The 10,000-nt window shown below is 41.7% G+C and overlaps 1 non-coding gene across 1 annotated transcript in view; it reads right to left on the reverse strand.

Annotated features, from left to right (window-relative positions):
- Nucleotides 1-33, reverse strand: part of LOC123687620 — a 1,906-nt gene extending 1,873 nt beyond the window's left edge. Inside the window, exon 1 of the ribosomal RNA XR_006749336.1 lies at nt 1-33. This exon is cut by the window's left edge and continues 1,873 nt beyond it. This is a non-coding gene — a ribosomal RNA (small subunit ribosomal RNA).
- Between the last annotated feature and the right edge of the window lie 9,967 nt (nt 34-10,000).

Raw genomic sequence — 10,000 nt, forward strand, 5'->3', positions numbered from 1 at the left:
AAGCATATGACTACTGGCAGGATCAACCAGGGAACTGCGTGCTTATACGATCGGTCCACGAGATTGCCGGTATGGCCAAACCCGTTCGCCTCTCGTCATGTGGCACTAGCCATGTCGATTGACTTCGACTAGCGCCGCACATCAGTAAGTGCAAGTCCTCGACGAAACGACGTAACAGCCCCCAGTCAGCATGAGACTCAAGCTATATATACATCATCATCATCTCGGACAAAACACCGATCAAAAATGAGAAAGTTTCTAGAAACAATCCCTCGCCAAGGCGTCCATATATAATACGAACCCCCGGCTATCAACTAATTTCTTATACACATTCCATCTCGACCCTTCGCTATACATGTGAATATAACGACACGGTGATTCGAGATTCAACAATATTTGTCGCTCGGAACGAATTGAGTGGTTGCAAATTTTTTGTGAACATAACCCGCAACGGGCAGAGGATCACGATTTTAAGGTTGGTCGCTTAAAGGCCATTCGACTACAAAGAGACGAAGCGGACCGCGACCTCGCTGCATGAGGTTGACGAAAGCGACCCAAGATGCGAAAGCCGAAACCAACACACCTTGCCAGTACCCAAACGCCGAGGTCGGATTCGGGTCTACCACTTACCAACTGAATATCATCCTAAAAAGAACTCCAAACAGTCTAGGACAGGACCCATTCTCCACCCCTTCTATATATGTCAGGAGAACCCCGGATTCCCCTCCAGACACGATTTAGCAAACTTTTCCCGATCGATCCGACCCACCGAGGCCGTTTCGACCGTTCGCCGCGCCTACTAGAGCTGATTTCTTCGGACTCCGATCAGAAAATCCGCCGATGCATGTCGTTAACACCTAGTCCGCCTCGTCCGATCGATCGAGGCCGTTTCGACCGTTCGCCGCGCCTACTAGAGCTGATTTCTTCGGACTCCGATCAGAAAATCCGCCGATGCATGTCGTTAACACCTAGTCCGCCTCGTCCGATCGATCTAGGCCGTCTCGAACCACCCATCGCGCATCGAAAGTCGCATCTCTCGAACTCCGATCCGGAAATCGGCCGATGCATCACGTTAACTATTTCTTATATATCTAATATAATATACATGGAGACGGTAAGAATTCTTTTAATCGAAGATATACATATACTTCTCATCAATATCCAAAAGCTTATCGAAAAATAAATTACTCAACTTTTACGTGAAGAATCGTTCACCCAAACCTTATCCCCTATATATGTCAGGAGAACCCAAGGTTCCCCTCCAGACACGATTTAGCAAACTTTTCCCGATCGATCCGACCCACCGAGGCCGTCTCGACCGTCCGCTGCGCCTACTAGGGCCGATTTCTTCGGACTCCGATCAGAAAATATACCGATGCATGTCGTTAACACCTAGTCCGCCTCGTCCGATCTATCTAAACAGTCTCGACGCACCCAACACTCTTTCAAAGTCGGATTACTCGGACTCAATCTGAAAATGGACCGATGCATGACGTCAACACTTAGCCCGCCTCGTCTGATCTATCTAAGCCATCTCGACCCACCCAACACGCCTTCCAAGTCGGATCACTCGGACTTCGATCTGAAAATCTCCGGACTCATTTTTATGAATATCCCCAGTCAGTAAGAACGTTATTTCGCCAATATATACCAACAATAAACCATATTCCAATAGCTGAACCAAAAATATAATTCCCGATCCAAACGTTCTGCATCGCCCAACGCGACCACCTTCCCTATATATGTCAGGAGAGCACAGGGTTCCCCTCCAGACAACACTTACGCTCTATCCCCGACTCTCGGTCGATCGATAGGCCAGGTCAGCGGTGTCTGTTTCGGCCGAAGCTCGGACTTTGGTCAAAATGTTCCGATACAAAATTTGAACCAAGATAGATACAGATATGATTCCTTCTTAAATATACGTTGATTATCGAACAGAATATGGTAAATATTTTGCGATGACCGAGGATTTCATGAATTTTTTTTTTTTTTCGAAAAAATTTTCTATTATCGGAATTTCCTCAAATTTCATTTGGTTGCCTCCTAATGCTTATTAAAAATGATAACCAACAATCAGAATCATTATTTATCATTTATTTCAATTTTTATAATGAAAAACGTTCACGTCCTTTCGCGCCTCTCGATCGTCGTTTACGTGATGCATCGGTCAGCCCTAGTTTACGTGGTGCATCGGTAAGATCGAGTTCACGTTCTGCATCGGTCTGCCCGAGTTTACGTGGTGCATCGGTAAGATCGAGATTACGTGGTGCATCGGTAAGATCGAGTTCACGTTCTGCATCGGTCTGCCTGAGTTTACGTGGTGCATCGGTATGATCGAGTTTACGTTCTGCATCGGTGTGATCTAGTTTACGTTGTGCATCGGTAAGATCGAGATTACGTGAAGCATCGGTATGATCGAGTTTACGTTCTGCATCGGTCTGGACTCTGAGATATATTTTCGACGTGAAAATGTTCCGATACAACTTTTGAACCAGGATAGTTAGAGAGATGATTTTTTCTGGGATGTACGTTGATTGGGGAATGGATTGTGGAAAATAACTTGCCATGACCGAGGTGTTCTCGAATTTTTTTTTTTTTTTCGAAAAATATTTTCTGATTTTGGATTTCACTCAAATTTGATTTCGTTGCCTTCTAATGTGTTCTAAAAGAGTAAATCAGTAATCAGAATCGAAAAATATTTTTCGGATTTTTTTTTTTTTGAAAAAAAATTTTCTGATTTTGGAATTTCCTCAAATTTGATTTGGTTGCCTTCTAATGTGTTTTTAAAGCGTAAATCAGTAATCAGAATCAATATTCATTGTCGACTTTAATTTTTATAAGGAAAAATGTTCACGTCCTTAAACGCCTCCCCATCATTAGCCCGAGTCCAAGTCGATGTCAGTCCCGAGCGGACGGTGTCAGATACTACCTATCGCCCCGGTCTGGACTTGGCGAGGTATTTCGACGTGAAATGTTCCGATACAACTTTTGAACCAGGATAGTTAGAGAGATGATTTCTTCTATGTTGTACGTGGATCGGGGAATGGATTGTGGGAAATAACTTGCCATGACCGAGGTGTCCTCGAATTTTTTTTTTTTTCGAAAAAAATTTTCTGATTGTGGAATTTTCTCAAATTTGATTTGGTTGCCTCCTAATGTGTTCTAAAAGAGTAAATCAGTAATCGGAATCGAAAAATATTTTTCGGATTTTTTTTTTTTTCGAAAAAAATTTTCTGATCGTGGAATTTCCTCAAATTCGATTTGGTTGCCTTCTAATGTGTTTTTAAAGCGTAAATCAGTAATCAGAATCAATATTCATTGTCGACTTTAATTTTTATAAGGAAAAATGTTCACGTCCTTAAACGCCTCCCCATCATCAGCCCGAGTCCAAGTCGATGTCAGTCCCGAGCGGACGGTGTCAGATACTACCTATCGCCGAGGTCTGGACTTGGCGAGATATTACGACGTGAAATGTTCCGATACAACTTTTGAACCAGGATAGTTAGAGAGATGATTTCTTCTATGTTGTACGTTGATTGTGGAATGAAATACGTAAAATAACTCGCCATGACCGAGGTGATTACGATTTTTTTTTTTTTTCGAAAAAAATTTTCTGATCGTGGAATTTTCTCAAATTTGATTTGGTTGCCTCCTTATATGTTCTAGTAGCGATAATCAACAATCAGAATCAAAATCCATGGTCGGGTTTGATTTTTATAAGGAAAAATGTTCACGTCCTTTTTTACAACCCCGACTCATTGACGATGTTAGAACCGAGCCGGCGGTGTCAGATACGACCGATCGCCCCGGTCCCGATCGTCATTTACGTTGTGCATCGGTCTGCCCGAGATTACGTGGTGCATCGGTATGATCGAGTTTACGTGGTGCATCGGTAAGATCCAATTCACGTTCTGCATCGGTAAGATCCAATTCACGTTCTGCATCGGTAAGATCCAGTTCACGTGGTGCATCGGTAAGATGGAGATTACGTGGTGCATCGGTAAGATCGAGATTACGTGGTGCATCGGTAAGATCTACTTTACGTTCTGCATCGGTCTGCCCTTGTTTACGTGGTGCATCGGTAAGATCGAGATTACGTGAAGCATCGGTATGATCGAGTTTACGTTCTGCATCGGTCTGCCCGATATTACGTGGTGCATCGGTCTGCCCTAGTTTACGTGGTGCATCGGTTTGGACTTAGAGATATATTTTCGACGTGAAAATGTTCCGATACAACTTTTGAACCAGGATAGTTAGAGAGATGATTTTTTCTGGGATGTACGTGGATCGGGGAATGGATTGTGGGAAATAACTTGCCATGACCGAGGTGTCCTCGAATTTTTTTTTTTTTCGAAAAAAATTTTCTGATTGTGGAATTTTCTCAAATTTGATTTGGTTGCCTCCTAATGTGTTCTAAAAGAGTAAATCAGTAATCGGAATCGAAAAATATTTTTCGGATTTTTTTTTTTTTCGAAAAAAATTTTCTGATCGTGGAATTTCCTCAAATTCGATTTGGTTGCCTTCTAATGTGTTTTTAAAGCGTAAATCAGTAATCAGAATCAATATTCATTGTCGACTTTAATTTTTATAAGGAAAAATGTTCACGTCCTTAAACGCCTCCCCATCATCAGCCCGAGTCCAAGTCGATGTCAGTCCCGAGCGGACGGTGTCAGATACTACCTATCGCCGAGGTCTGGACTTGGCGAGATATTACGACGTGAAATGTTCCGATACAACTTTTGAACCAGGATAGTTAGAGAGATGATTTCTTCTATGTTGTACGTTGATTGTGGAATGAAATACGGAAAATAACTCGCCATGACCGAGGTGATTACGATTTTTTTTTTTTTTCGAAAAAAATTTTCTGATCGTGGAATTTTCTCAAATTTGATTTGGTTGCCTCCTTATATGTTCTAGTAGCGATAATCAACAATCAGAATCAAAATCCATGGTCGGGTTTGATTTTTATAAGGAAAAATGTTCACGTCCTTTTTTACAACCCCGACTCATTGACGATGTTAGAACCGAGCCGGCGGTGTCAGATACGACCGATCGCCCCGGTCCCGATCGTCATTTACGTTGTGCATCGGTCTGCCCGAGATTACGTGGTGCATCGGTATGATCGAGTTTACGTGGTGCATCGGTAAGATCCAATTCACGTTCTGCATCGGTAAGATCCAATTCACGTTCTGCATCGGTAAGATCCAGTTCACGTGGTGCATCGGTAAGATGGAGATTACGTGGTGCATCGGTAAGATCGAGATTACGTGGTGCATCGGTAAGATCTACTTTACGTTCTGCATCGGTCTGCCCTTGTTTACGTGGTGCATCGGTAAGATCGAGATTACGTGAAGCATCGGTATGATCGAGTTTACGTTCTGCATCGGTCTGCCCGATATTACGTGGTGCATCGGTCTGCCCTAGTTTACGTGGTGCATCGGTTTGGACTTAGAGATATATTTTCGACGTGAAAATGTTCCGATACAACTTTTGAACCAGGATAGTTAGAGAGATGATTTTTTCTGGGATGTACGTGGATCGGGGAATGGATTGTGGGAAATAACTTGCCATGACCGAGGTGTCCTCGAATTTTTTTTTTTTTCGAAAAAAATTTTCTGATTGTGGAATTTTCTCAAATTTGATTTGGTTGCCTCCTAATGTGTTCTAAAAGAGTAAATCAGTAATCGGAATCGAAAAATATTTTTCGGATTTTTTTTTTTTTCGAAAAAAATTTTCTGATCGTGGAATTTCCTCAAATTCGATTTGGTTGCCTTCTAATGTGTTTTTAAAGCGTAAATCAGTAATCAGAATCAATATTCATTGTCGACTTTAATTTTTATAAGGAAAAATGTTCACGTCCTTAAACGCCTCCCCATCATCAGCCCGAGTCCAAGTCGATGTCAGTCCCGAGCGGACGGTGTCAGATACTACCTATCGCCGAGGTCTGGACTTGGCGAGATATTACGACGTGAAATGTTCCGATACAACTTTTGAACCAGGATAGTTAGAGAGATGATTTCTTCTATGTTGTACGTTGATTGTGGAATGAAATACGTAAAATAACTCGCCATGACCGAGGTGATTACGATTTTTTTTTTTTTTCGAAAAAAATTTTCTGATCGTGGAATTTTCTCAAATTTGATTTGGTTGCCTCCTTATATGTTCTAGTAGCGATAATCAACAATCAGAATCAAAATCCATGGTCGGGTTTGATTTTTATAAGGAAAAATGTTCACGTCCTTTTTTACAACCCCGACTCATTGACGATGTTAGAACCGAGCCGGCGGTGTCAGATACGACCGATCGCCCCGGTCCCGATCGTCATTTACGTTGTGCATCGGTCTGCCCGAGATTACGTGGTGCATCGGTATGATCGAGTTTACGTGGTGCATCGGTAAGATCCAATTCACGTTCTGCATCGGTAAGATCCAATTCACGTTCTGCATCGGTAAGATCCAGTTCACGTGGTGCATCGGTAAGATGGAGATTACGTGGTGCATCGGTAAGATCGAGATTACGTGGTGCATCGGTAAGATCTACTTTACGTTCTGCATCGGTCTGCCCTTGTTTACGTGGTGCATCGGTAAGATCGAGATTACGTGAAGCATCGGTATGATCGAGTTTACGTTCTGCATCGGTCTGCCCGATATTACGTGGTGCATCGGTCTGCCCTAGTTTACGTGGTGCATCGGTTTGGACTTAGAGATATATTTTCGACGTGAAAATGTTCCGATACAACTTTTGAACCAGGATAGTTAGAGAGATGATTTTTTCTGGGATGTACGTGGATCGGGGAATGGATTGTGGGAAATAACTTGCCATGACCGAGGTGTCCTCGAATTTTTTTTTTTTTCGAAAAAAATTTTCTGATTGTGGAATTTTCTCAAATTTGATTTGGTTGCCTCCTAATGTGTTCTAAAAGAGTAAATCAGTAATCGGAATCGAAAAATATTTTTCGGATTTTTTTTTTTTTCGAAAAAAATTTTCTGATCGTGGAATTTCCTCAAATTCGATTTGGTTGCCTTCTAATGTGTTTTTAAAGCGTAAATCAGTAATCAGAATCAATATTCATTGTCGACTTTAATTTTTATAAGGAAAAATGTTCACGTCCTTAAACGCCTCCCCATCATCAGCCCGAGTCCAAGTCGATGTCAGTCCCGAGCGGACGGTGTCAGATACTACCTATCGCCGAGGTCTGGACTTGGCGAGATATTACGACGTGAAATGTTCCGATACAACTTTTGAACCAGGATAGTTAGAGAGATGATTTCTTCTATGTTGTACGTTGATTGTGGAATGAAATACGGAAAATAACTCGCCATGACCGAGGTGATTACGATTTTTTTTTTTTTTCGAAAAAAATTTTCTGATCGTGGAATTTTCTCAAATTTGATTTGGTTGCCTCCTTATATGTTCTAGTAGCGATAATCAACAATCAGAATCAAAATCCATGGTCGGGTTTGATTTTTATAAGGAAAAATGTTCACGTCCTTTTTTACAACCCCGACTCATTGACGATGTTAGAACCGAGCCGGCGGTGTCAGATACGACCGATCGCCCCGGTCCCGATCGTCATTTACGTTGTGCATCGGTCTGCCCGAGATTACGTGGTGCATCGGTATGATCGAGTTTACGTGGTGCATCGGTAAGATCCAATTCACGTTCTGCATCGGTAAGATCCAATTCACGTTCTGCATCGGTAAGATCCAGTTCACGTGGTGCATCGGTAAGATGGAGATTACGTGGTGCATCGGTAAGATCGAGATTACGTGGTGCATCGGTAAGATCTACTTTACGTTCTGCATCGGTCTGCCCTTGTTTACGTGGTGCATCGGTAAGATCGAGATTACGTGAAGCATCGGTATGATCGAGTTTACGTTCTGCATCGGTCTGCCCGATATTACGTGGTGCATCGGTCTGCCCTAGTTTACGTGGTGCATCGGTTTGGACTTAGAGATATATTTTCGACGTGAAAATGTTCCGATACAACTTTTGAACCAGGATAGTTAGAGAGATGATTTTTTCTGGGATGTACGTGGATCGGGGAATGGATTGTGGGAAATAACTTGCCATGACCGAGGTGTCCTCGAATTTTTTTTTTTTTCGAAAAAAATTTTCTGATTGTGGAATTTTCTCAAATTTGATTTGGTTGCCTCCTAATGTGTTCTAAAAGAGTAAATCAGTAATCGGAATCGAAAAATATTTTTCGGATTTTTTTTTTTTTCGAAAAAAATTTTCTGATCGTGGAATTTCCTCAAATTCGATTTGGTTGCCTTCTAATGTGTTTTTAAAGCGTAAATCAGTAATCAGAATCAATATTCATTGTCGACTTTAATTTTTATAAGGAAAAATGTTCACGTCCTTAAACGCCTCCCCATCATCAGCCCGAGTCCAAGTCGATGTCAGTCCCGAGCGGACGGTGTCAGATACTACCTATCGCCGAGGTCTGGACTTGGCGAGATATTACGACGTGAAATGTTCCGATACAACTTTTGAACCAGGATAGTTAGAGAGATGATTTCTTCTATGTTGTACGTTGATTGTGGAATGAAATACGGAAAATAACTCGCCATGACCGAGGTGATTACGATTTTTTTTTTTTTTCGAAAAAAATTTTCTGATCGTGGAATTTTCTCAAATTTGATTTGGTTGCCTCCTTATATGTTCTAGTAGCGATAATCAACAATCAGAATCAAAATCCATGGTCGGGTTTGATTTTTATAAGGAAAAATGTTCACGTCCTTTTTTACAACCCCGACTCATTGACGATGTTAGAACCGAGCCGGCGGTGTCAGATACGACCGATCGCCCCGGTCCCGATCGTCATTTACGTTGTGCATCGGTCTGCCCGAGATTACGTGGTGCATCGGTATGATCGAGTTTACGTGGTGCATCGGTAAGATCCAATTCACGTTCTGCATCGGTAAGATCCAATTCACGTTCTGCATCGGTAAGATCCAGTTCACGTGGTGCATCGGTAAGATGGAGATTACGTGGTGCATCGGTAAGATCGAGATTACGTGGTGCATCGGTAAGATCTACTTTACGTTCTGCATCGGTCTGCCCTTGTTTACGTGGTGCATCGGTAAGATCGAGATTACGTGAAGCATCGGTATGATCGAGTTTACGTTCTGCATCGGTCTGCCCGATATTACGTGGTGCATCGGTCTGCCCTAGTTTACGTGGTGCATCGGTTTGGACTTAGAGATATATTTTCGACGTGAAAATGTTCCGATACAACTTTTGAACCAGGATAGTTAGAGAGATGATTTTTTCTGGGATGTACGTGGATCGGGGAATGGATTGTGGGAAATAACTTGCCATGACCGAGGTGTCCTCGAATTTTTTTTTTTTTCGAAAAAAATTTTCTGATTGTGGAATTTTCTCAAATTTGATTTGGTTGCCTCCTAATGTGTTCTAAAAGAGTAAATCAGTAATCGGAATCGAAAAATATTTTTCGGATTTTTTTTTTTTTCGAAAAAAATTTTCTGATCGTGGAATTTCCTCAAATTCGATTTGGTTGCCTTCTAATGTGTTTTTAAAGCGTAAATCAGTAATCAGAATCAATATTCATTGTCGACTTTAATTTTTATAAGGAAAAATGTTCACGTCCTTAAACGCCTCCCCATCATCAGCCCGAGTCCAAGTCGATGTCAGTCCCGAGCGGACGGTGTCAGATACTACCTATCGCCGAGGTCTGGACTTGGCGAGATATTACGACGTGAAATGTTCCGATACAACTTTTGAACCAGGATAGTTAGAGAGATGATTTCTTCTATGTTGTACGTTGATTGTGGAATGAAATACGTAAAATAACTCGCCATGACCGAGGTGATTACGATTTTTTTTTTTTTTCGAAAAAAATTTTCTGATCGTGGAATTTTCTCAAATTTGATTTGGTTGCCTCCTTATATGTTCTAGTAGCGATAATCAACAATCAGAATCAAAATCCATGGTCGGGTTTGATTTTTATAAGGAAAAATGTTCACGTCCTTTTTTA

Source organism: Harmonia axyridis, chromosome X, assembly GCF_914767665.1.
Source record: "Harmonia axyridis chromosome X, icHarAxyr1.1, whole genome shotgun sequence".
Lineage (NCBI taxonomy): Eukaryota > Metazoa > Arthropoda > Insecta > Coleoptera > Coccinellidae > Harmonia > Harmonia axyridis.